General features: G+C 44.7%; 1 protein-coding gene across 3 annotated transcripts in view; it reads right to left on the bottom strand.

Annotated features, from left to right (window-relative positions):
- Positions 1-27,246, bottom strand: part of TEX15 (testis expressed 15, meiosis and synapsis associated) — a 190,083-nt gene that overhangs the window by 145,061 nt on the left and 17,776 nt on the right. For all 3 annotated transcript variants that reach the window (XM_075862214.1, XM_075862204.1, XM_075862223.1), the window contains exon 2: positions 13,154-13,230. The gene's annotated coding sequence lies outside the window, so the exon portion shown is untranslated. The remainder of the gene's footprint in view (positions 1-13,153; positions 13,231-27,246) is intronic.

The following is a 27,246-nucleotide window of genomic DNA, read 5'->3' as shown; positions in this document are numbered from 1 at the left end:
AGAGGGCAAGATTAGCAATAGAAAATTTAAAAAATCTAATCTTACCGCAATCAGTTCGTCCATTGCAAACCCGGAACGAACGGAGGTAGTGGCAACATCACTACAGGGTGTTGAGCTGTCAGTTCGCTCCGCACAAAAGGGTACGAACGAACGTGGTGGTAATATCATCACAGGCTACTGAGCTGTCGTGGCTCTGACGGCTTACATCCTGATTATTTGCTGGCGCAAATAACCAGCGAATCTTATAATTGAATTTATCATGCAACGCTCACAATTTAAATAGAGCCTGTCTACCTGTGTACACTGCCGCCTGAATGTAATACACAATAGATTATGAACTGGCAGTTCATTACGATAGATACTATTTATTCACAATGCTGACCGAGGTGCATATCTAACGAGGATTGAAACAATAGCGTTGTATATAAAACGCACTAGCAAACCAACTGCTTACCGGCATAACTTGCAGTCCGAATTGCACCATAGTATAACCAATTAACCAATTGGAACGAGACCAAAAACGCTATCAGGCAATACGCAGTTGTTCACAGAATCTGTATACAACCTCTTGCGGAGTGCTTATGCAAGGAATTTCACACATACCTATTATCCTTGCAGCACTACCTCTTCTATTCTCACCAAAGTAGTGAAAGCAACTAATAGATTTTCTACTTTGTTGAATCAGATATAAGTCGCAATTACACATTGTAACAATTTATCATTACTTTACAACGTGGCAATAACAAAAGGGGACATTGCACAACATAATCTTTCTGCTCTTATTCCAGTCGGTATCAATATACTAAAATTGAAGGCGACTTTTAACCCTCCACGCTCCTTTTCCTCCTTTCCCCTTTCCTATCATTTCTACAATTCAATAGGTGGTGTACACCTGAGCATGGAGGGAAAACCTATTTCATTTTAATTTAATAATCAAAAGTGGAGGTCTCCTCTATTAATCTCTAACACAAGATAATACATATATAAAATTCAAAGGGATCTGAAAAAAGAGACAGTGTGGTAGCTTCAAACAGATAAAGTTTTAGGGTGTCCTACCCATCAAACAGTTCCCTGGCAATTTGTATATGCCTAACATTGACCAGAAGTCAAACATCTAAGTCATATAAATAGAGGCGTATCTGCAACCTAATAGTAACAACACAGGTACAATGGTTACGGGAAACACAAGGTTCAGCATATAGCTGTGTGTTCCAGAGTGCCCAAATTCAAAGGATTGCATAGCAGATTAAGCCATAATAGCAAGGATAGATCAAGACAAGAGTGTCATAGTCAGGCAAAAGCTGCCAGATTGATATATAAGAGGTATTATGGTAGGCTTACCCATAAGAATGAATATTGAGGTGGCCCCACACTGCAGCCTGAAATGGTAGTGCCCCGACGCGCGTTTCGCCAATCTAGCTTCCTCAGGGGGTAGTGTATTATGATCTGGCACTGTCATGTCTTATATATGGCTGGGTAAGTAGTGGTTATTGTGTTCCGGTGTTCGTCCTCCCGTTCCGGTCCACGGCGCATGCGCGAGAGTCTGACTTGAGCCGCGAGATCCCCGCTGTCCGTCGTCACTCTCGCACTGCGCCTGCGCGCCCCCAAGGACGCGTGTCCATGGAGAAAGAGCAGGCACGGCACGAGCGTAAAGACGACAGATAGCCGGGCGAGGCTCCCAGACTCACTCACACACGCGCAACCCCGGGACAAGAAGGCATTGAAGTAAGTGTGGCAAAAAGACTCTATACTTGGGCCCAAATTGTGGATAAAAGGATAGAAAATGTAATATTATGTCCCCTATTCAGGAAGATAGAGACAAGAAAGAAAAAGAAAAAGTAAAAGGAAAGACAAGGACGAAACACAAGAAAAGAAAAGGAAGAAAGAACAGAAGGAAGAAGACAGCAGAACAGAAAAAAAAAATATATATAAAGTGAGTACAAGTGACCATAAGAGACGTGTCCACAATAATTGTAACAGACATGGTGCCAGAAATATAATTTAAGAAAAGGAAGGCCGAAAAATCCACTAGGTGCTCCTTTGCTTCTGGGGCCTTTGTTTCAGGCCGGTAGCACACTAGGGCCACATGTGGGATATTTCTAAAAACTGCAGAATCAGGGCAATAAATATTCAGTTGTGTTTCTCTTGTAAAAACCTTCAGTATTACAGGAAAAATTGATTAAAAGGAAACTGAAATTTGCAAATTTCCCTTCCACATTGCTTTAATTCCTGTGAAACGCATAAAGGGTTAAGAAACTTTCTAAATTCTGTTTTGAATACTTTAAGGGGTGCAGTTTTTAAAATGGGGTGATTTGTGGGGGTTCCTAATATATAAGGCCCTCAAAGCTACTTCAGATCTGAACTGTTCCCTAAAAAAATAAGCCTTTTGAAATTTTCTTGAAAATGTGAGAAATTTCTGCTAAACTTATATGCCTTGTAACGTCCTAGAAAAATAAAAGGATGTTCAAAAAATGATGCAAACATAAAGTAGACATATGGGAAATGTTAACTAGTCACTATTTTGTGTGGTATTACTATCTGTCTTACAAGCAGATACATTTGAATTTAGAAAAATGCTAATTTTTGAAAATTTTCTCTACATTTTGGTGTTTTTCACAAAAAATATTGAATTTATCGACCAAATTTTTTCACTAACATAAAGTACAATATGTCACGAGAAAAAAATCTCAGAATCGCTTGGATAGGTAAAAGCATTCCGGAGTTATTACCACATAAAGTGACATGTCAGATTTAAAAAATGAGGCTGTGTCATTAGGTCCAAAAGTGGCTGCGTCCTTAAGGGGTTAAGGCCAAAAATAGGCTACTGACTAAGGGGTTAACCTAGAGATGAATACAGTTGCTCACACTGTCAGTTTTCAGAATCTTCTGCATTTTCCTGAAACAATCAATCTTGTACAATATATATATTATATTAGTCTAAGGGGGTCTGGAATCTGTATTTAGAGAGTCTGGTCTGTATTTATTTGGGGTCTGTATTTGTTTAGAGGGGTCTGGTTTGGGGTATGAAATTATTTAGGAGGTCGGGGTCTAGATTATTTGTGTTTCTATAGAGTCTGGGGATAGCTGCAGAAGCCCAGGAACAAAAATGTCTGGCAGCAAACTATGCAGTTGTCAGGAAAAGTCGCCATGGTGGTCCGGGACGGATGATGTGGAGGAAACATCTACAATCAAAACTGACGTGCGAGTCACAGCATTTACAGAGAATCTGTCACTTCTCCTGACAATCCTTGTATTCCACAAAAAGTCTCTGTGTATCCCTGGACTAATAGAGAACAAGGTATTACCATTCCCCTAGTCAGGAGGATGTGTACCTACACAGATGTTTTGAATCAGCCCAAGGCCCATGGTCTACCTATTCTTAAAGAGGATCTGTCACCACATTATAAGTGGCCTATATTGTACATGATGTGATCGGCGCTGTACTGTAGATGACAGCAGTGTTTTTTATTTAGAAAAACGATCATTTTTGACGGAGTTATGACCTATATTAGCTTTATGATGAGTTTCTTAATGGACAACTGGACGTGTTTTACTATATGACCAAGTGGGCGTTGTGGAGAGAAGTGTATGACGCTGACCAATCAGTGACCAATCAGCATCATACACTTCTCTCCATTCATTTACACTGCAGATAGCGATATAGCTATATCGCTATGTGCAGCCACATACACAAACACACTATAACATTACTGCAGTGTCCTGACTATGAATATACATTATCTCCAGCCAGGACGTGATGTGTATTCAGAATCCTGACCACTTCTCTGCACGTCTCTGTGATTTACAGCATAGCAGACGTAGTCTCGCGAGATTACGCTGTAAACTATCATTTACAGCGAAATCTCGCTGTGCTGTATTGTAAATCACAGAAGTGCAGAGAAGTGGTCAGGTTTCTGAATACACATCACGTCCTGGCTGGAGGTAATGTATATTCATTGTCAGGACACTGCAGTAACGTTATAGTGTATTTATGTGGCTGCACATAGCGATATAGCTATATCGCTATGTGCTGTGTAAATGAATGGAGAGAAGTGTATGACGCTGACTGGTCACTGATTGGTCAGCGTCATACACTTCTCTGTACAACGCCCACTTGGTCTAAAGTAAAACACGCCCAGTTGTCCATTGAGAAACTCATTAACATAAAGCTAATATAGGTCATAACTCCGTCAAAAATGATCGTTTTTCTAAATAAAAAACACTAATGTAATCTACATTACAGCGCCGATCACATCATGTACAATAAAGGCCACTTATAATGTGGTGATAGAGCCTCTTTAACCCGTTAGTGACCGGCCCATCGTGTTTTTACGTCGGTCACTAACGGGCATTATTCCGATGCAATAGACTTTTTACATCGCTGCATCGGAATAAGTAAACAGAGCAGGGAGCTGTCAAATCTCCCTGCTCACAGCTGCCAGAGGCTGCTGAGGGCTGGGGGCGTCCCTGCTCGACCGGGTGAGATCGATATTAGTATCGATCTCACCCGTCTAACCCTTCAGATGCGGTGCTCAATAGCTTGCACCGCATATGAGTGGTTTTGGAGAGAGGGAGGGAGCTCCCTCTCATCCCACTGACACCCGGCGATAAGATCGCAGAGTGTCTGTGTCTCCGATGGCAGCCGGTGGCCTAATAAACGCCCCTAGGTCTGCCTGTTGTGAATGCCTGCTAGATCATGCCTCTGGAATGACCTAGCAGATGCCTGTCCGTTTTACACGGACAGGCATAATACACTGCAATACAGAAGTATTGCAGTGTATTATAAATGTGATCGGATAATCGCATAGTGAAGTTCCCTAGTGGGACTAGTAAAAAAATTTAAAAAAAAGTTTAAGAAAAAGTGAAAAATAAAAAGTGAAAAAAAAATGAAAAACCCACATTTCCCCCTTACAAACGGCTTTATTATTAACAAACAAAATAAAGTACACATAAGTTACACATATTTGGTACCGCCGCGTCCGTAACGACCCCGACTATAAACTTACTACATTATTTAAACCGCACGGTGAACGTCGTAAAAAATAAAATAAACAAACATGTAAAAATTGCTGTTTTCTTTGAATCCAGCCTTAAAAAAAATTTGATAAAAAGTGATCAAAAAGTCGCATCTACTCCAAAATGGTACCGATAAAAGCAACAAGTCGTCCCGCAAAAAAAAAGCCCTCCTGACTTCCGGTTCCGGCGCTGGGATGTGAGGACGGAGCTGCATGAGCTCCTGAAGCCCTGATCCCCTAACCCATCTACGCCACACACCCGCAGGATATAAACACCCAGGCATTAGGAGGAGAGGTGGGGGACAAGAACCGGGAGGTTTATGGAGAGATATCTCCTCCGGAGCGGCAGCAGAGAGATCTCCTGTCCGGCCGAGCACAGCACACGAGGTGAGGGGCCATCCAAGATGGCGGCGCCGCTGCAGCCACCACTTTCACAGAGCCGGTCTCAGAGCCCAGAAATTCAGAGGGAAATGCTATCGCCGTCGGTAATGACTGACTCACAGATTGATTATCGGAAGCTGGCAATTGAGGTAGCTACCCAACTGGCCCCCGACATCAGAGAATCCTTAATAGCCACAGTCACAACAACGCTCCAAAAACTCCAAAATGAGGTGACATCTCATGGCAATCGACTAGATGAATTGGAGCAGCGGGTTGGCCTCATGGAGGATGAATCAGCAGGGGCACATACCTGCATTAGAGACCTAATGCGAGATAACACAAAACTCAGAGACCGCTTAGAAGATCTTGAGAATCGGTCCAGAAGAAACAATTTAAGGATAGTGGGACTGCCTGAGCATATTAGACCGCAGCTCCTCCAGGGCATCTGCGAGACGGAGTTACCAGAAGCGCTAGGTCTGACCAGATCTTGCAGAGTGGAAAGGGCACACAGAGTGGGCCCCCCTGGTCCGAGCGCCAACGCCAAAGGAGAGCCGCAAAGCAGACCGCGCCAGGTGATCATGCGGTACTTGGATTACAATGACAAAGAGGAACTTTTGCGCACTTTCAGGAACCGCAATACCCCTTTGCATATAAGGGGGGCAAAAGTCATCCTGTTTGCAGATTATTCGGCAGAAGTCACAAGGCGGCGGAGAGCATTTGGAGGGGTTTGCACCTCCCTCTACAAACGCAAAATTAAATTTCAGCTACAGTATCCGGCCACTTTGAGGATCATGCAGACGGATGGCGCCACCAAGGTATTCCACAATCCTGAGGAGGCGGCATTATATGTAGACAAGATCCCTGGACTTCGAGGCCCTAGACAATCGGGAGAGGAGACGGCGAGTCAAGATACAGGAGGTGAAGGTCCCCGTACACCAGTTTCTTCATCGAGGGACTGTACATGGTCAGATATCGCCCGCAATTCCACTTCCTCACCCAAGCAACAACGGGCAGAATCGTCGAAGATGCCACATCGACAACGCTCAGAAAACCGGCTTGCAACCATCCCGGACTGATAAGTATCGCATAGAGGCTCCATGAGCGCATTTGATTGTGCCTTATATATTAATGTGGCAATTGGTTCTGGTGGGATATTATGCCGACAAAATTCCTGCTATAATAGGCATAAGCACTTGTACCCGTGTTGTATAGGAAGCCCAACTTATTTTTTGATACTTTAAAAATTAAAATGTTAAGTTCCAATATATCACGAAAAGATGGCGGGAAGGGGAGGGGGGGAGGGGTCACAGACCAGAAAAAAGTGAAGTTATGTATGCCAATTTAAAGTTTGTCTCACAGGAAATGCTGGTGACATTCCTGGATGGGCATTTTGTTGTTAAAGGTTGTGCCAATTTTCTGGCACCGAATGTAAATGTTGTTATTGTAATGTTGGGAGCAATCTGGAGCAGACGCCGCCGGGCGGCTACCAAGGCAGCAAAGCACGCTTGCCTAGAATTAGATATTTATGACCAGTCAATTGTGAACCTTTTCGGAACGCCCACTTTATGCAGCTGACCTCGTGGAATGTAAAGGGGCTTAGGTCCCCTAACAAGAGAATGATGGTACTCCGTCACTTAAAAAAACTCCATACGGACATCGCTCTTCTTCAGGAGACACATTTGGAGGAGAGCGACTTCCACCGCATGAAAAAGTTGTGGGTGGGCCAAGTATACGGCTCTTCAGCTTGTGGCCGTAAAGCGGGGGTACTTATTTTAATAAATAGAAACCTGGTACACGAGGTAATTCATACTGATGCAGATAAGGAAGGGCGACTGCTCCATATTACTCTAAGCACACCATGTGGGGTATTAAGCATTTATAATGTGTATGGACCTAATAGTGATAATATTGAGTTTTTCAATGGTTTGGAAAGGGCCCTTATGTCAGATAATGTCCAGCACAAAATAGTGGGAGGTGACTTTAATTCAGTTTCTGATCACAAGGAGGATAGACGCACACACAGTTCACAAAGCACGGGATCCATTCCAACAGGGGCTCCCAGAAAACAGGACCGAGTGTTGGGACCTCTGATGGAAAGAATACACTTAATAGATCCCTGGAGAAGGGGTAACCCGGATGCCCGGGAATTTACACATTACTCCCACGCTCAACAGTCCTGGTCCAGGATTGACTACCTCTTAATATCCCCAACACTACAACCGAGGCTGAGAGCCGCTGAGATAGGGGACCTAGTGATCTCAGATCACGCCCCGGTACGAGTAGATTTTCAGGAAATATATCCCAGAGGATCAGACTTCATATGGAGATTCCCGGCTCATTTAGCAACTGATGACACCTTTGTGAGACAGCTAAGAGGGTGGTGGTTAGAATACACGTCGACGAATTCAGAACACAGAGATGACCCCTCACTGTACTGGGATACGGCCAAGGCAGTGCTGAGGGGAAGGATAATGGCGTATACTGCCAGCAAAAAACGGGAAATAACACAAAAATTTAATGCTTCTAGTGCTGCACTGAGGGCAACCTATACAGCATATTTGGCACACCCTACATTAGATGCCAGACAGGCCTGGATTCAGGCAAAACACTCTTTTGACGAGTGGGCAGCTCAGAAAGAAACAATATATACTCGAGACTTTGAAGCTACTTTACATAAGTTCGGAAGTAAGGCGGGTAAACTTTTGGCCAATATGGCTCGAGGAAAGCGCTCAGTGCAGCACATAGCGAAATTAAGGGATCATAATGGGCGAGAAACATGCGATCCAACTAGTATTAATTCCATCTTGGCTAAATTTTATGAGGAGCTGTACTCTGATACATCTTCCCTTCCGCTGACAGACACACTGTTGGACAAGGTCACTTTACCGGTCATCTCCGCGGAACAGTTGCAACTTCTAAATGCCAGGGTCACAAGGGGGGAGGTGGATGAGGCAATAAGAAACCTTAAAAATAGTAAGGCGCCTGGTCCAGATGGACTGACCGGCGAATTTTTTAAAGTAATGCGGGAACAGATTACGGAGACTTTGGTCTCCTTGTTTAACAATGCTCTGGGAGAGGAGGGGTTACCACCATCAGCAGACACATCTTATGTGAAATTATTGCTTAAACCTGGAAAGGACCCCCTACTACCAGGATCATACAGACCCATATCGCTCATAAACGTGGACGCTAAACTCCTTTCCAAAATCATAGCTGATAGGTTAGCGAATATAATGCCGTTCCTCATAGCCCCAGAACAAGTAGGTTTTATTAAAGGTAGGTCGGCGGTCACCAACATCAGGACGGTTCTGGCAGTGCTAGATAGAGTACAGCATAACCCATTTCCGGGGGAACATTCGGCTTTACTTTTACTTGACGCGGAGAAAGCTTTTGACAATGTCCGTTGGAATTGGTTGGATGCTGTCCTGGATAAGATGGAAATAACGGGGGCATTCAGGATATTATTACACCACATATACAAAGACCCTAAGGCTAGAATCTCCACACCAGGCTTTCTGTCTAAACCATTCCGTCTATGTAAAGGTACAAGACAGGGGTGCCCGCTATCGCCACTGCTGTTCAATCTGGCTTTGGAGCCGCTGGCACGTTATCTGGCGTCATCCAATTTATATACGGGCATAAGGGTGGGGGAGATGGAGGTCAAGGAAACGTTGTTTGCAGATGACATCTTGTTATTTCTCGCAGACCCCCTTAAAGATGTTCCGCGTATCTTCCAGGCATTGAACGACTTTGGGAGCTACTCAGGGTACAAAGTTAACACGTTAAAATGCCAGTTATTAGATTTGGGAACGCAGGACCCAACATATAGGCGGTCCCTAGCCTCCCTGGATGTTGAGATGGCTAAGTCAAACATTACTTATCTGGGTATTAAAGTGGGTCGGGCACCCAACTCGCTGTATGATCTAAATTATCCCCCCCTTATACAAGATATCCAAGCAGATCTTCTGAGATGGCACAGTCTACCTCTATCACTGATGGGAAGGAGCTGTTTGGTCAAAATGTTAGGATTTGCGAAATTACTCTACCCGCTCCAGACTATCCCACTTCTGGTCAAGCACTCAGATATCAATACACTCAACTCATCATTTACCAAATTCATATGGGGGGGGAAGAAACCAAGAATAGCGCTCACGAAACTCATGATGAGGAAGGCGGAAGGAGGGGTCAATTTCCCTAACATTCGGGGTTATAACCTGGCCTGCTTGAGTAGACATCTGCTAGATTGGAAACACAACACAGAGTTCCACTCCAATACTAGACTGGAGAGACAGCTAGCAAAACCTTGGGATCTCATGGCTCTGGTACACACAACGTTCACTTGTCTCCCAAAGATCGTCAAGAAATCATCTCTGTTACGAGATACCATCATTGCCTGGAAGGTATTGCGCAAACACTATAACCTCTCTTATCGCATTTCAAAACATATGCCCTTATGGCAGCACCCAGAGTTTGCAGCAGGAAGATCTAACAAACTAATGTCAGAATGGAGGGAGAAAGGGGTAGCGACTCTGGGGGATATGTTCCACGCGCAGGATAAGAGGTGGTTAACCTTGCAGGAGCTCCAGAATAAATATGTTTTTGTTCGGCATCAGCACTTACAGTACTTACAAATAGTTAATCACTGTAAAACTAAACTAGCGGATGTAGCGGATGAGGTCCCCCCCAACCTGTTTGATTCATGGTTCGCGGACAATCACAGACACTCCATTTCCCAATTATATAGTACACTCAGACCAACACTAGTGAAGATGTCCCCGGGGCAGGCCTTTGGGAGATGGGAAAAACTGTTTAATTTACCAGGCATTGAAAAGCATATTGAAAAAGGGCTGGTGGATTTCAGGGCACACGTGCACAACGAAAACTGGAGGGAAACTCATCTGAAGATCATTCACCAAGCAATATATGCATTTACCCTGGCCCCCTCCGCCTCACAACCAGATAGGAAAACGTCATGCCCTAGATGTAATATCTCAAAGACAGACATGTATCATGGCCTTTGGGCGTGTGCACATATTCAGCCATTCTGGGGGGAGATAACATCCTTATTGCAGCAGGTGGGCAGGTTCCATGGGAATTTAGGGCCAATGGAGGTCTTATTCCATATACAACATGATGGAGAATTAGAAGAGACAGAAACGACACATTTAGCTCCCATGGCCCATGCCACACTGATAGTGGCAAAGAGGTGCATACTCCAAAACTGGCTGGTAGCTGAAGTACCGACTCAGAACATGGTGGTTCAGGGGTTGAGGAAACTGTTTTATCTAGACCGCATTGGTATATTACAGAATAAAGACACGCAGAGCAAAAAATTCTTTGAGAAATGGAAGCTTTTCCTCACAAAATATTTCACCAGTGAAGAACGAAGGGACATCATAGATCCGTTTACGGGAACGTCATGGTACTTGATTGAAGATCTTAAGGGCACTTTAGGGGCACTGAAAATATCACGGGAGTAAAGCATATATATCCACTGGGATTTCTTTAGTCTTGCGGACTAGCTGCCTGAGTTGGTGAACTGCTTCACGAAGCTCCAATTGTTATGTATGCTCCAATTTCTTATTTGTTCTGTGTATTGTTTAGTTATGTAAGTTAGGCAGATATGCAAAGTTATGTAACAATGTTTACAGGAATACCCGACAGGTGGGGTTAAAGGAAGGGAAGGATAGAGGAGATAGAGGAGATGAAGGAGGGCTGATGGCCCATGGGGAATAACTTCCAAGATCAAACCTAGTTTGCTGGGAAGCATTCACTATCACATGTTCATTTATACATTTTTTGTAATGTTTATTATTATGGCAATGCATTACTGTATGATTTGTGTTTTTTTTGGGTGGTGAAAAAATTCAATAAAAATATGTTTAAAAAAAAAAAAGCCCTCCTACAATTGCATCGGCAGAAAAATAAAAACGTTACGGCTCTTCAAATATGGAGACACAAAAACAAATAATTTTGAAAAAAAAGTGTTTTCACTGTGTAAAAGTAGTAAAACATACAAAAACTATACAAATTTGGTATCGTTGCAATCGCAACAACCCGCTGAATAAAGTTATTGTGTTATTTATACCACACGGTAAACGGCGTAAATTTAGGACGCAAAAAAGTGTGGTGAAATTGCTGTTTTTTTTCTATTCCCCTCCCTATAAAAGTTAATCAATAAATTCTATGTACCCCAAAATGGTGCTATTAAAAATTACAACTTGTCCCGCAAAAAACAAGACCTTATACAGCCATGTAGACGCAAAAATGAAAAGGCTATAGCTCTTTGAATGAGACGATAGAAAAACGTAAAAAATGGCTCGGTCATTAAGGTTTAAAATAGAGTGGTCATTAAGGGGTTAATTATCCTTGTGATTTTTACGGCCTAAGGGTATGTTCACACGGGCTATTATTGGCCGTTTTTCGGGCCGTAAACGCCCGAAAAACCGGAAGCAGAACGCCTCCAAACATCTGCCCATTGATTTTAAAAAACGGGCTCATAAAAAAACGGCCACGTAAAAGAAGTGCAGGTCACTTCTTGGGATGTTTTTGGAGCCGTTTTTCATAGACTCTATTGAAAACAGCTCCAAAAACGGCCGTGAAAAACGCTGCGAAAATCGCGAGTGGCTTAAAAAACTTCTGAAAATCAGTTGCTGTTTTCCCCCTGAAAACAGCTCTGTATTTTTTTAAGTAAGCTTCTTTTGAGGCGTTTTTCATAGTGTTCAATGAACATAGTGTTTAATGAAAAATCAGCGCTAAAAAACGCCTCAAGAAGTGACATGCTACTTCTTTTTATGGAGCGTCTTGTTACGCTCTGTTTTTTTAAAACAGAGGCGTAAAAAGACGCCCCATATGAACTAAATGCGGTTTTTCCCATTGATTTCAATGGGCAGATGTTTGTAGGCCTCCAGCTTCCATTTTTTCAGGCGTTTTTCGAGGCGTTAACGCCAAGAAATATGCCTGAAAACACTGCGTGTGAACATACCCTAAGGCCCTGTTCACACAGAGTTTTTTTGACACGTTTTTTGATGCGGAAACCGCGTCGGAAAACGCGCCAAAAAAACGGCCAAATGGGAGGCAGAGAAAGCATATTTCGCTGCGTTTTTGCCCGTGGCACTCAATGCCGCGTGCAGGCATATCAAAATCTGCCTCAAAATTCCAAACTGAATTTTGCGGCACAATTTTGCTCCTGCAAAAAACTCAGTGTGAACTCAGCCTTACTGTAGACAGCGTGGAGGCTGCTGATGCAGTGAGTTGTCTTATAACCAGATGCAGGATAGTCAGGAACAGGAGGGAGGGGATGTTTGGGTTTGGACATAGCTGATCTCCTGGGACACAGAGAAGAATTATTTATGTATTTCTCAGTTTTAATTGCAATATGAGACAACAAAGGATCAAAGAATGGAGACTAAGGGAGGAATTGCTGGGATTTTTTTTGGTGCATTTAGTATGTTTAGTGTTCTTTCGAAGAGGACCTGTCACTAGGTCATGTAATTTGCAATGGTTATCTGACATGAATAGTGCAATCTCCCCGATTCCAGCGCAGTTTTTTTTCCCCGCAGAACTAATCCCCTCCCCCCCCACTGTGTTTGTGCCGTATACGCTAATTTGCTGTAGTTAGCTAACAGGAAAGAAACTGTCTATATGCTGTATTAGATCATATCTAGCAGGACCCCCCACATATAGTTCACCAGTTGAAGAACCCCTTAAAAAAAACTTTACAAAACAAACACATAGCAAAACCCAAAACAGCTTACCTGCCTCTAACCTTCAAACACTCCTCACTCTCCTGGGATTACAGACTGAATTTTGATCCATAACTTTCCAAATTTGTCTGCAAGTAAAACAATACAGCAAGTTGACAAATTTATAAAAAGCCAATGATGTTATAGCTGTTGTTTCAAAAACACAAAAGTTTGTAAAAAAAAAAAAAAGGTGAAGCAAAAGGTAAAATAAGGCTACATTCATACGACAGTGAAAAAAAATGGCCAATAAAAACCGATCAACCGTCAGTTTTTCATGTCCGTTTTGCATCAGTGTGTCTCCAAATTTTCATCCATTTCGAGTCCGTTTGTCTATTTTTAACCCCTTAACGCTCAGCGACAAAATATTCCGTCGCGCTGACCGACCCGTTCGCGCTCAGCGACGGAATAGTACGTCGCGGGAGTAACGGCCATTTCGGCCGTCTTTCCGACACATGCAGGAGCTGTGACAGCTGCTGTCTCGAACAGCGGCTGCCGCAGCTCCTACAGTGGGGACCGATCGCTGTGTCCCCGCTGATTAACCCCTTAAAAGCCGCGTTCAATACCGAACGCGGCTTTTTAGGGGTTAAGCTACAATCGCCGGCCTGCTACAGAATAGCGGCCGGCGATGGTGACTATGGCAACCGGACACCTAACAATGATGTCCGGCTATGCCATCGACGGAAGCCTAGTGGGTCCTGACAAAGTCAGGACCCACTGTGCTTGCTGTCAGTGAGTAGCTGACAGTTCTAATACACTGCACTACGCATGTAGTGCAGTGTATTAGAATTGCGATCAGGGCCTCCTGCCCTCAAGTCCCCTAGTGGGACAAAGTAATAAAGTTAAAAAAAAAGATGTGTAAAAATAAGAAAATAAAAGTTTTAAAAGTAAAAATCCCCCTTTTTCCCTTATCAGTCCTATATTATTAATAAAAATATATAAACAAATAAACTATACATAATTGATATCGCCGCGTCCTTAACGGCCTGAACTACAAAATTATTTCATTATTTATCCCGCGCGGTGAACGCCGTAAAAGAAAATAATAATAAACCGTACCTTTTTTAGGGATTACGCACAGAGTTTCGATGCATTTTTTTGGCTTACGTTTTTGAGCCAATGCCAATACCAAAAGTGGTTTCATAAGGAAGGAAAGCTATACAGAAAACACTCATGCATCTCCTTATTTTTGTATCCACTCCTGTGTTTGGCTCAAAAGGCGTTTTTACCTCTTTCTTCAAAAGGCAAAGGAAAAAACCGCAAGCGTTTTTTTGGCAAACAAAACGCGGCAAAAAAACACGTAAAAAAAATGTTTTTTTCCATCTCCCATTGATTTCAATGGGGTTTTTGAGGCGAAAAACGCCTGAAGATAGGGCATGTCTCTTTTTTTTCCCGCGAGCATTTTGCTTTGCTCGAGGGGGAAAAAAACAACGCCTCCACCTCCTATTGAAATCAATAGGAGGCAGTTTCGGCCGTTTTTTGCCACGGTTTTTGTCGCGGTTTCCGTGGCCAAAAACTCTGTGTGAACAGGGCCTGGGAGTTCACACAGGGTTTTTTGACGCGGACGCCGTGTCGGAAAACGTGCCAAAAAAAGGAGGAAAACGCCTCTAATTGATTTCAATGGGAGACGGAGGCGTTTTTTCCCGCAAGCGATAAAAAAAGTTCACGGGAAAAGGAAGCGACATGCCCTATCTTTGGGCGTTTACATCTCAGACCTCCCATTGACATCAATGGAAGGCAGAGAAAGCTTTTTTCGCAGCGTTTTTTGTCCGCGGCGCTCAATGGTCTGCGGAAAGCGGCGTGCATGCAGGTCAAAATCTGACTCTAAATTCCAGACGGAATTTTGAGACGGATTTTTCTGCCTGCAAAAAACGCACTGTGAACAGGGACTAAAACTGTGCCTGTGATCCTGGGCTTAAAGGGGTTTTCCAATGAAGGACAGGATATGTCATAAATGTCGGATAGATGCGGGTCCCACCTCTGGACCGTTGGTACTATTTTGGGGTACCTGGGACTTATTGATTAACTTTTATCTTCTTTTTGTGGGGGAGACTGGAAAAAAAAAAAAGGAATTTTGACGCTGTTATTTGCGGGTTTTTTTGGACGCTGTTCACCCGCCGGTTTAAGTAACATGTTAACTTCATTGTTCGAGTCGTTACAATCATGGCAATACTATATATGTGTATGTGTTATTTTTTTTTAACACTTTTACTAAATAAAACCACGTTTTATGGGGAAAAAGTGGTTTTATTTTATTTTTGCTGTAATTTTTTAATTTTTTCTTTATAAACTTTATTTAACTGTTTTACATACTTAGGCCGGATTCACACGAGCGTGTGCGTTTTGCGCGTGCAACAAACGCGGCATTTTGCGCGCATAAAAAGCACTTAACAGCTCCGTGTGTCATCCCCGTATGATGCGTGGCTGCGTGAGTTTCGCGCAGCCGCCATCATTATGACACTGTTTGTATGTTTTCATTCATACTTTTCACTGCTATTGCGCGAATCACGCGCGTCCCACGGAAGTGCTTCCGTGTGGTGCGCGTGATTTTCACGCACCCATTGACTTCAATGGGTGCGTGATGCGCGAAATACACACAAAGAACGAACATGTCGTGAGTTTTACACAGCGGACTCACGTTGCGTAAAAATCACGGACTGTCTGCACGGCCCCATAGACTAATATAGGTCCGTGCGACGCGAGTGAAAATCACGCGCGTTGCACGGACGTATATCACGTTCGTCTGAATAAGCCCTTAGTATACCAAAGCATTATTGCCTGTCAGTGTAAGGCCCAGTTCACACTAGGGATGCACGATGCATCGAAATTTCGATACTGTTTCGATACTCTGCATCCCCAAACGGTTCGATACCGTCATTTTATGTATTTCGATACTTAGCTGGTCGGCCGCACAGCTCAGTATTGTAACACATGAATGTATGAGATCGAGGCTGCGGCTGTGTGATACTGCTCATTAGTGCAGCGCCGGCCGCAACTCCTCATGATGACCGCGCACGCACTTCCTGTCAGGAGCGGGGCAATGACTGTATTACACAGCCGCAGCCCCGCTCATCTCCGCCGTTATTCAGTGAATGCTGCGATCACAGCGGACTGCAGCATTCAGGGGAAAATGAAAAGGAGGGATGCCTCTTGGATTGTGTCACAGGGAACTCCTCTGACGCGATTGAGGGACATACCATATATAGGCAGACAGCCCAGGATCCATTGAAGGACCCCAGGGCTGTCCTATCATATTTCCTGTTCGGGCATACTTATCCGTACACAGGCTAATGTACTGGCATATAGATAGTAATGTTAAATTTAAAAAAAACGACACGGGGCGTGGCTTAGGTATGGCGGTGTGAGGACGCGTGCAACTGCAGCTCCGGACTCACCCCGCCGAATATCGCCCGACAGGGCTCACTCACCAGCCGCCTGAACCAGCATGACCAGGGGGAAACACCGTCGGTACCCCCCGGACACATCGGGCACTCCAAACATCGGCCGGTTCCTCCGGTCGGCACAAGAAGGCCCGCCGCAACGATCCTCCTCGTCCCCTCCAGTAGGCCGCAATCAGCCTTCCACGTCGCCACGGAGACACACCCCGCCTCCCTCTCACTCCGGCCAGCTACAGCCGGGCGCCTGCACCGACAGATCTGGAGGAGAGATGCAGCCGGCAGACAGAGGTCAGTGTGGGGCAGGAAGCACAGGGCCACCTCCACCGGCCCAGACAGCGATAATCCCCCTCCTGCATAGCCACCACCAGCCCATTACCGGACAGGGGGCCCCTAACATGGCGCCCACAAGCGGGGCACTGGAGACACCACTACCACCACCGGCCCACACCCGTGCCAGGCAGTCAGCAGAGCCAGGGGCTGCCGGTCATCTTCCGGGAGACCCTCTCCCCCAACCCGCAAGTGCACACAGGAGACCACCACACAGGCCTGTCCTCGGGCCCCCCGCTCTCCATGGAACGGACCCTGGCAGAACTCTGGGAGATGGTCAAGGTATTGCCCACTAAAACGGATTTAGACCTCCGCCTCGCACGACTAGAAGAGAAACACGATAGGGCCATCGGGGAGGTCACACAAGAAGTACGTGCCCTAGCCGTGAGAGTGGACACCTTAGAGCGCCAGCACACCGTCGACTCCCTGGACATATCGGTCCTCTCCCAGTCCTTGGCTACCCAGGCTACGCAACTCCGAGACCTCTCCCTACACTTAGATGATGTCGAGAACAGGGGAAGGCGTAATAATTTGAAACTGAGGGGTCTGTCCTAGTCTGTACCCCCCGATGGACTTTACGATGCTGTGACCCACATTTTCAACAAGCTCCTGGAACGTCCGCGAGATATGCCCATAGAGATGGACAGAGTTCACAGACTGGCGGGCCCCAGGAATGGAGACGGCAATCGACCCAGGGATGTTATCTGTAGAGTGCATTTCTACAAGCAAAAAGAGGAGATTGCCCGCAGAGCCTGGGAAAAAGGGGCTGTCCCATACAATGGTGCTGATATCACCGTCCTGCCAGATGTATCCAGATTGACGCTTTCCATGCGCAGAATTGTCCGCCCATTATTGGAAGCAACAAGGGCAGCAGGTGCAACATACAGGTGTAGACACCCTTTCCACATCATCCTTCGAAAGCAGGGAATGCCGTTCGCTGTCCGCTCTCCTGACGATCTGGAGGAAGCATTCCGGTTCTTGGAGACCTCGCCGGTGCGGCTACCAGACTGGACTGAACCGCCGACACCATTCGCTCCCAGAGGAGGCCCGTATCCGGATTATGGGTCCCGTCAGCCAATCCGACCTGGAGCAGAGCCACCCGACCTCCGAACCTTGGAACGTCGACCTCCACGCATAGACAGAGGGTCGGGATCCGATGACCTCCATCCTGCTGGACGACGATCGCCGCGGAGGGACTGAATGTTCACAGCCGCCTTCCTGCGTCATGCACATCTCCCCAGCCTGACATCATCCTCCATAGATGAAATAACGATATCTGACCATGCCCTTATTACCCTCACCTTAGCCCGCCCATTGGCCCATCCTCCCTCCTGGCAGTGGCGACTGAATGAGTCCCTCCTGCAGGATACGACAGTGGTCTCTGAAGTACGCCGAGACCTGGTGGAATACTTCGATAAAAACGACACCGGGGATGGACCCGTTCTGTATATGGGAGGCGCATAAATGTGTGGTGCGCGGTTCCCTTATACGAATGGGAGCCAAACTCAAGAAGGAGCGGATGGCTCATCTCAGAGACCTACTGTTACGCATACACAGACTGGAACAGTCCCATAAGATATCACAGGACCGGTTATTAGGGGCGGAATTAGGGCAATTGAGGGAGCAAGTGCGCTCAATCTGTCTTGCCAAGGTGAAGGCCACCCTAGTTAAATGTAGAAGACATTTTTATGAATTCAGTAATAAACCCAGTAGGACCTTGGCCCGCGTCCTCCGGAAAACCCGCTCGCGTACATACGTCCCGCACATCACAGGTACCCAGAATAAACGACTGCAACTCCCACATGACATCTCAGAGACCTTCCGTGCCTATTACCACTCTCTCTACAATCTCCCAAAGGCACCCTCCTCACAGGACGGCGGTAGCCAACTAGAGAGGATCGAGGAGTACCTCCGATCCTCGGTGATGAAATCCATCCCACTTGACGATCTTGCGGCCTTGGAGGCCCCTATCTCTCCGGAGGAGTGGTCATGGGCACTGAGGGACTCACCTACGGGGAAGGCCCCGGGAACGGATGGCCTGACGCTGCTGTATTATAAGACCTATTCGGAAGTGCTCGCACCCCACTTTATCCGGGCCTTCAATTCGCTTACCGAAGTGGGGTCCATTCCCAGGGATACGCTGAGGGCACATATCACGGTTATACCCAAGGAAGGGAAGGACCCATCCCTATGCCAGAGTTATCGTCCTATTTCCCTATTGGATGTGGACTTGAAACTCTTTGCAAAGATTCTGGCATATCGGTTGTCTCCGCTCCTTCAAACCGTGATACATACTGACCAAGTGGGTTTTATGCCCTTACGAGAAGCGAGACATAACACCACACGGGCAATTAATTTAATGTACCAGGCGGCAGTCACGTCACTCCCCACTTGTTTTTTGTCAACGGACGCGGAAAAGGCTTTCGACAGGGTCAGTTGGGACTTTATGTTGGCCACTTTACGACATATAGGAATAGGGACTCATATGATGTTTTGGATCTCTGGTCTCTACTTCTCCCCGTCAGCTCAGGTCAAGGTCAATGGGCACCTCTCATCCTCCTTCACGATAACTAACGGCACACGCCAAGGCTGCCCCCTATCGCCCCTGATCTTTATTTTATGCCTGGAGCCCTTGCTGTGTCACATCCGCTCCAACCCGGACATTACAGGCTTGGACCTGGGCGGCAGAGCCCATAAAGTTGCCGCTTACGCGGATGATCTGCTGTTCTTCCTCACAGCCCCTAGAATTTCCTTGCCCAACCTGATGGCGGAGCTGAGTAGATACTCGAGATTATCTAACTTCAAAATAAACTACCAGAAGTCAGAGGCCCTTAACATCTCGTTACCACAGACTCTGGTCGCTGACCTGTCGGAGTCCTTTTCTTTCAAGTGGGCAAGGGACTCGCTTAAATACCTGGGAGTCCGGCTTCCCAGTGATCTATCTCGCCTTTATGCGGTGAACTTCCCTTTGCTACTTCAACGTATAAAGGCGGACCTGGACACTTGGACGTCGGGCACTTTCACCTGGTTCGGTAGGAGAGCGATTTTTAAAATGAACATCTTACCACGGATTCTGTATCTCCTACAGGCCCTACCGATACATATCCCACGCCCGTTCTTTCAGTCCCTACTGTCCCTAGTGCACAAATTCATATGGGCAGGGAAACCAGCACGTATTGCCCAATCGTTGCTCTTTCGTGTAAAGGGGGAGGGCGGCATTGGACTTCCGGACTTTGTCTCCTATCATCACGCCTCCCACTTGACACGAATCTTGGATTGGTTTCGGCACGGCGGGATGAAAGAATGGGTGTCTATGGAACAGGCGTTCATATCTATCCCACTGCAGGCCCTGCCGTGGCTGGGCAGACATGTTCCCAGGGTCGCGCGGTCCCACCCGACGATCGGCCCCACCCTAGCAGTCGCAGTGTGGGTGTTTCCTCGGGCAGAGTTCTCGCCGCCCCCCTCCCCGATATTTCCGATTTTAGGCAACCCTGCCTTTCCACCGGGACTGGATAGTGGCCCATTTCAAGTATGGTTGCGGGCGGGTAAGGGGCAGGCTCTACAATTTCAGCAGGAGGGGAGGTGGATGACGAGCGATCAAATACGAGCGCTGTCGGATCCGGTCCCTTTCTCGGTGTGGCATGTTACCCAGTTGCGACATTTCCTGATGTCCCTAGAACATCCTGGAGTGCAACTACGGGACTGCTCCGCGTTTGAACTCCTGTGTACAGGCACGGGCACGATCCGACATGCTTTGTCCAGAATCTATGCGTTTTTGATCTCACCCTCCAATTTGCCGCCACCTCCGTACTTGAGTAGCTGGGAGAGGGACTTGGGCGAAACATTCACCCCTGAACAACGAGAACGCCTGTTCACCATGACGCATAAGTCCTCCATGGCCAGTAGATTTCAAGAGGCAGGGTTTAAGATATTGTCCCGTTGGTACAGGGTGCCTTCCAGATTGCATGCAATGATCCCGGCGGCCTCGCCATTATACTGGCGATGTGGGGACCAAGTGGGTACAATTATGCATATTTTCTGGGACTGCCCACTCCTGACTGGGTTCTGGTCCGAGGTGTGGCGCATTTCCTCAAAGTTCACGGATTATTCTCTCCCGCGATCCCCGGGCTTCTTCCTGCTTCATTTGTGCGAGGTCCCACTGCCCTCGTATAGACGTTCGGTAGTTCGACACTTGGTAAACGCTGCTAGGGCATGTGTTCCTGCACTGTGGAGACAGTCCTGTCCGCCGACGGTGGGCATGTGGTTCGGCAAGATCCAGGAGATCATGAGAATGGAGGACCTCACGGCATCAATGAAGGGGACTCATGCCTCCTTCCTAAAAACATGGCGTGAATGGATTCGTTTCCAAACGACCGAGGAATATAAAACCATCATGGCCTCGTGAATTCCCGTCTAGATCCGTTATGTCAGGCCAGCTCCCCCCCTCCCCTCTTTTTTGTTTTCTCCCCCCATTTTCCTTTTCTTTCTTTCCTCACTATTTTGCCTTTCCTTCTTTCTGTCTCTGCATCTCTCTTCTCCTTTTAATGCTCATATGCGCACTCAGGATATACCATGCACGGCTGCGGGTTCAGGGTGCATGTCGGAGATTCCCTAATTAACTGTATTCAGCGACATGGTACTCTCAGGTGACCCCATGTACTTATGTGAGGCCGATAACTGAACTGTGATCCGTTAAATGTTTTTCACTGCCATTTCTCGCACTATGTTGTGTATATTCTGTACGATTTGTGATATAAAATAACAAAATGACAAATAAAAGAATTTATTAAAAAAAAAAAAATACACATACACCTTTTTTACAATAAACATTAAAATAAGTCTCAATACATAAAATATACACATTCAGTATTGGCACGGCCGTAATAACCTGCACAACAATTTTTTTGCATCATTTATGATGTGTACGCTGTAAAAAAAATAAACTGCTTTCTATCACTAAGGGCTTATTCAGATGAACGGGATATACGTCCGTGCAACGCGCGGAATTTTCACGTGCGTCGCACGGACCTATATTAGTCTATGGGGCCATGCAGACAGGTGCGTGATTTTTACGCTGCGTGAGTCCGCAGCGCAAAAGTCACAACATGTCCGATCTTTGGGCGTATTTCGCGCATCACGCACCCATTGAAGTCAATGGGTGTATGAAAATCACGCAAGCCACACGGAAGCACTTCCGTGGGACAAGCGTGATTCGCGCAACAGCTGTGAAATGGATGAATGAAAACAGAAAAGCACCACGTGCTTTTCTGTTTACAAACATCCAAACAGAGTGTCATAATGATGGCGGCTGCGCGAAAAGCACGCAGCCGCGCATCTTACAGGGTTGACACACGCAGCTGTCAAGTGCCTTTAAAAAACTTTTTTTGCGCGCGCAAACGCACACGCTCGTGTGAATCCGGCCTTAGAAGGTTTTTTAACCCTTTAGGCATTTCACAGGAATCAAATCAATGTAAGGGTGAAATTGACAAATTTCATTTACATTTTAATCGATTTTTTTCTGTAACACAGAAGGTTTTACCAACTCAATATTTATTGAAGAGGTCTTGTGGTGCCAAAACAAAGGAAAAAAAACAACAATTTTGGAAACTACACCCCATGAGGAATTTATCTATGGGCGTATTGAGCATTTTAAACCCAACAGGTGTTTTATAGATTTTATTAGAATTGGGCCGTGAAAATGAAAATTGTTATTTTTCCCAATAAAACTTAGATTTTTTCCATTTCCACAAGGACTAAAGGAGAAAAAGCACCCCAACAATTGTTAAGAAATTTCTCCCAAGTAGGATAAGGGTATGTTCACACGTTTTACACCTCGAATTACGCCTGAAAAAACGGCTTCATTACGCCTATAAACATCTGCCCATTGCTTTCAATGGGTTTTACGGTGTTCTGTTCCCACGAGGTGTTATTTTACGTGTCGCTGTCAAAATACGCCCGCGAAAAAGAAGTGCATGTCACTTCTTGGGACGTTTTTGGAGCCGGTTTTCATTGACTCCATTGAAAACAGCTACAATAACGTCCGTAAAATATGCCGCGAAAAACGCAAGTTGTCACAAAAAAAAACTAAAAATCAGGATCAGCTCTGTATTTTCAGACGTTTTTGGTCACTGCGTGTGAACATACCCTTATAGGGCTCAGAAGGGAAGGAGCGCTATTTGGCTTTTGAAGCTAAAATTTAGCTGGAATATTGCAGAGGCCAATGTCGCATTTGCAAAGCCCCTGACGGACCAAAACAGTATAAACCCCCCCCCCCCCCCCAAAGGAACACCTTTTCAGAAACTATACCTCTCAAGGAATTTATCTAGGGGTTTTTTTTGCAGAAATTATTGGAATTAGGCCTTGAATATAAAAATCTACATTATTCCCAATAAAATGTAGGTTCAGCTATTTTTTTTTTTAACTTTCACAAGGACTAAAGGAGAAAAAGCACCCCCACATTATTATTATTTGTAGCACAATTTCTCCTGAGTACGGCACCACCCCACATGTGGTAATAAGCTGATGTTTGGACACACAGCAGGCCTCAGAAGGGAAGGAGCGCCATTTGGTTTGGTGCTCAAATGTAGCTGGAATGGTTTGCAGAGGCCATGTTGAATTTGCGAAGTCCCTTAACCCCATCCCTCTTTAAACACTTTTGACCTTCCTGACAGAGCCTCATTTTGCAAATCTGACATGTTTCACTTTATGTGGTAATAACGTCGGAATGCTTTTACCTATACAAGCGATTCTGAGATTGTTTTCTCGTGACACATTGGACTTTATGTTACTGGCAAAATTTGCTCGATATGTTCAGTATTTAATTGTGAAAAACATCAAAATTTTGCGAAAAATTGCAAAAATTAGCATTTTTCTCAACTTAAATGTATCTGCTTGTAAGACAGGCAGTTATAACACACAAAATTGTTGCTAACTAACATCCCCCATATGTCTACTTTAGATTGGCATCGTTTTTTTAACATCCTTTTATTTTTCTAGGACGTTACAAGGCTTTGAACTTTAGCAGCAATTTCTCACATTTTCAAGAAAATTTCAAAAGGCTGTTTTTACAGGGGCCAGTTAAGTTGTGAAGTGGCTTTGAGGGCCTTATATATGAGAAACTCCTAAAAAGTCACCCCATTTTAAAAACTTCACCCCTCAAAGTATTCAAAACAGCATTCAGAAAATTTCTTAACCCTTTAAACTCTTCACAGGAATTAACGCAAAGTAGAGGTGAAATTTACAAATTTCATATTTTTTTGCAGAAATTAATTTTTAATCCAATTTTCTTTATAACACAAAGTTTTACCAGAGAAATGCAACTCAATATTTATTGCCCAGGTTCTGCCGTTTTAGGAGATATATCCCACATGTGGCCGTAGCGTGCTACTGGACTGAAGCACCGGCCTCAGAAGCAAAGGTGCACCTAGTGGATTTGGGGCTTTATTTTTATTAGAATATATTTTAGGCACCATGTCAGGTTTGAAGGAGTCTTGCGGTGCGAAAACAGTGGAAATCCCCCAAAAGTGACCCCATTTGGGAAACTACACACTTCAAAGGAAATTATCTAGGGGTATAGTGAGCATTTTGACCGCACAGGTATTTTACAGAAATTATTGGAAGTAGGCCGTGAAGATTAAAATCTACATTTTTTCAAACAAAATGTAGGTTTAGCGATATTTTTTCTCATTTCCACAAGGACTAAAGGAGAAAAAGCACCACAAAATTTGTAAAGCAATTTCTCCCGAGTAAAATAATACCCCACATGTAGTAATAAACGGCTGTTTGGACACACGGCATTGCTTAGAAGGGATGAAGCACCATTTGGCTTTTGGAGTTCACATTTAGCAGGAATGGTTTGCGGAGGCCATGTCACATTTACAAAGCCCCTGAGGGGAAAAAACAGTGGAAACCCCCCACAAGTGACCCCATTTTGGAAACTACACCCATTGAGGAAATTATCTAGGGGTATTCTGAGCGTTTTGACCCCACAGGTTTTTTGCAGAAATTATTGGAAGTAGGCCCTGAAAATAAAAATCTAAATTTTTTTCAAAGAAAATGTAGGTTTAGCTAATTTTTTCTCATTTCCACAAGGACTGAAGGAGAAAAAGCACTGCAAAATTTGTAAAGAAATTTCTCCCGAGTAAAACAGTACCCCACATGTGCTAATAAACGGCTATTTGGACACACGGCAGGGCTTAGAATGGAAAGAGCGCTATTTGGCTTTTGGAGAACACATTTAACAGGAATGGTTTGCGGAGGCCATGTCGTATTTGCAAAGCCCCTGAGGGTACAAAACAATGAAGACGCCCAAAAAGTGACTCCATTTAGGAAACTACACCCCTTGAGGGAATTCATCTAGGGGTGTAGTAATCATTTTCACCCCATAGATGTTTCATAGAATTTATTAGAATTGGGCAGTGAAAATAAAAACAATCCTTTTCTTCAATAAGACGTAGCTTTAGCCCAAAATTTTTTGTTTTCTCAGCAAATAAAGGAAAAAAAGAAACCAACATTTGTAAAGCAATTTCTCCCGAGTACGGCAATACCCCATATGTGGTCATAAACTGCTGTTTGGGCACACGGCAGGGCTCAGAAGGGAAGGAGCACCATTTGGAGTGCAGATTTTGCTGGATTGGTTTTTGGGCTTGTGGGACCAAAACAGTGGAAACCCCCTAGAAGTGACCCCATTTTGGAAACTACACCCCTCAATGCATTTACCTAGTGGTGTAGTGAGCATGTTAACCCTGCAGGTTTTTTTTTTAGAAATTAGTGTGCACTCGATGTTGCCGAGTGAAAATTGGATTTTTTCCATAGATATGCCAATATGGGGTGCCCAGCTTGTGCCACCATAACAAGACAGCTCTCTAATTAATATGCGGTGTTTCCCGGTTTTAGAAACACCCTACATGTAGCCCTAATCTTTTGCCTGGACATTCGACCAGGCTCAGGAGTGAAAGCGTACCATGCGAAATTGAGGCCTAATTTGGTGATTTACAAAGTATTGGTTAACAATTGCAGAGGCTCAGATCTGAAATAATAAAAAAAAAACCCTGAGAAGTGACCCCATTTGGAAACTGCACCCCTCAAGGCATATATTAAGGGGTGTAGTGAGCATTTTCACCCCACATGTCTTTTCCATAAATGAATGCACTGTGGATGGTGCAAATTAAAAATTTATATTTTTCCCTAGATATGCCATTTCAGTGGCAAATATGTCATGCCCAAATTATGCCACTGGAGACACACACCCCAAAAATTGTTAAAAGGGTTCTCCCGGGTATGTTGATGCCAAATATGTGGAAGGAAACTGCTGTTTGGGCACACTGTAGGGCTCAGATGGGAGGGAGCGCCATTTGGCTTTTGGAGAGCGGATTTTGCTTGGTAGTAGATTTGTTTGAATATTGCTGGTGTTTCCATTTATAATGTGGGCGTACATGTAAGCTAGGCAGAGTACATCAGGGGCATAGTTAGGTGGTATAATAATGGGGTAAAAAAACAATAAAATGATCCATAGATGTGTGTTACGCTGTGAAGCAATCCTTTCTGCACAGGCCGGTGTCGCAATGATATATGTCATCCTTTCTTATGCCCCCTTTGGTCTACACTCTGCACCATTGCAGTTTGGGGAATTTTGCTGGGAAAGTGTTGTCCTGGTATAATACGGGCACTACCCTTTCTGGTTCCCTAATTTTAGGTCCTTGATAAATCGCCTCTTGAAACAGAAGAAATGTTACCCTCGGGCCGGCACAACTGCATATTTTTTATTTCCTGACTTATTGGAGCCATAACTAATTTTATTTTTTCATAGACGTAGTGGTATGAGGGCTGTTTTTTTGCGGGACGAGCTGTAGTTATTATTGGTACCATTTTGGGGTACATACGACTTTTTGATCACCTTTTATCCTATTTTTTGGGAGGCCAGGTAAACAAAAAAACGCAATTCTGGCATAGCTTTTTTCGTTTTTTTTATACAGCATTCACCATGCCCTATAAATTACATGTTAACTTTATTCTGTGGGTCAGTACGATTCCGGCGATACCTAATTTATAGAACTTTTTTATGTTTTACAACTTTTTGCACAATAAAATTAAAATAATGTAATTTTTCTGTCGCCAAGTTGTGAGAACGGAGCTGTATGAGGGCTTGTTTTTTGCCAGACAAGCTATAGTTTTAATAGGTACCATTTTTGGATACGTGCGACTTTTTGATCACTTTTTATTCCAATATTTGTAGGGCAAAGTGACCAAAAAACAGAAACTCTGGTATAATTTTTTACGGGGTTTTTCTTACGCTGTTCACCGCGTGCAATAAATAATATAATATTTTGATACCTCAGGTCGTTACGATACCAAATACGTATGGTTTATTATTTTTTTTCAATA

This window comes from Rhinoderma darwinii, chromosome 1, assembly GCF_050947455.1.
Source record: "Rhinoderma darwinii isolate aRhiDar2 chromosome 1, aRhiDar2.hap1, whole genome shotgun sequence".
Taxonomy (NCBI): Eukaryota; Metazoa; Chordata; class Amphibia; order Anura; family Rhinodermatidae; genus Rhinoderma; species Rhinoderma darwinii.
The sequence above is the reverse complement of the archived record's forward strand: the minus strand, read 5'-3'. Positions and strand labels throughout refer to the sequence as shown.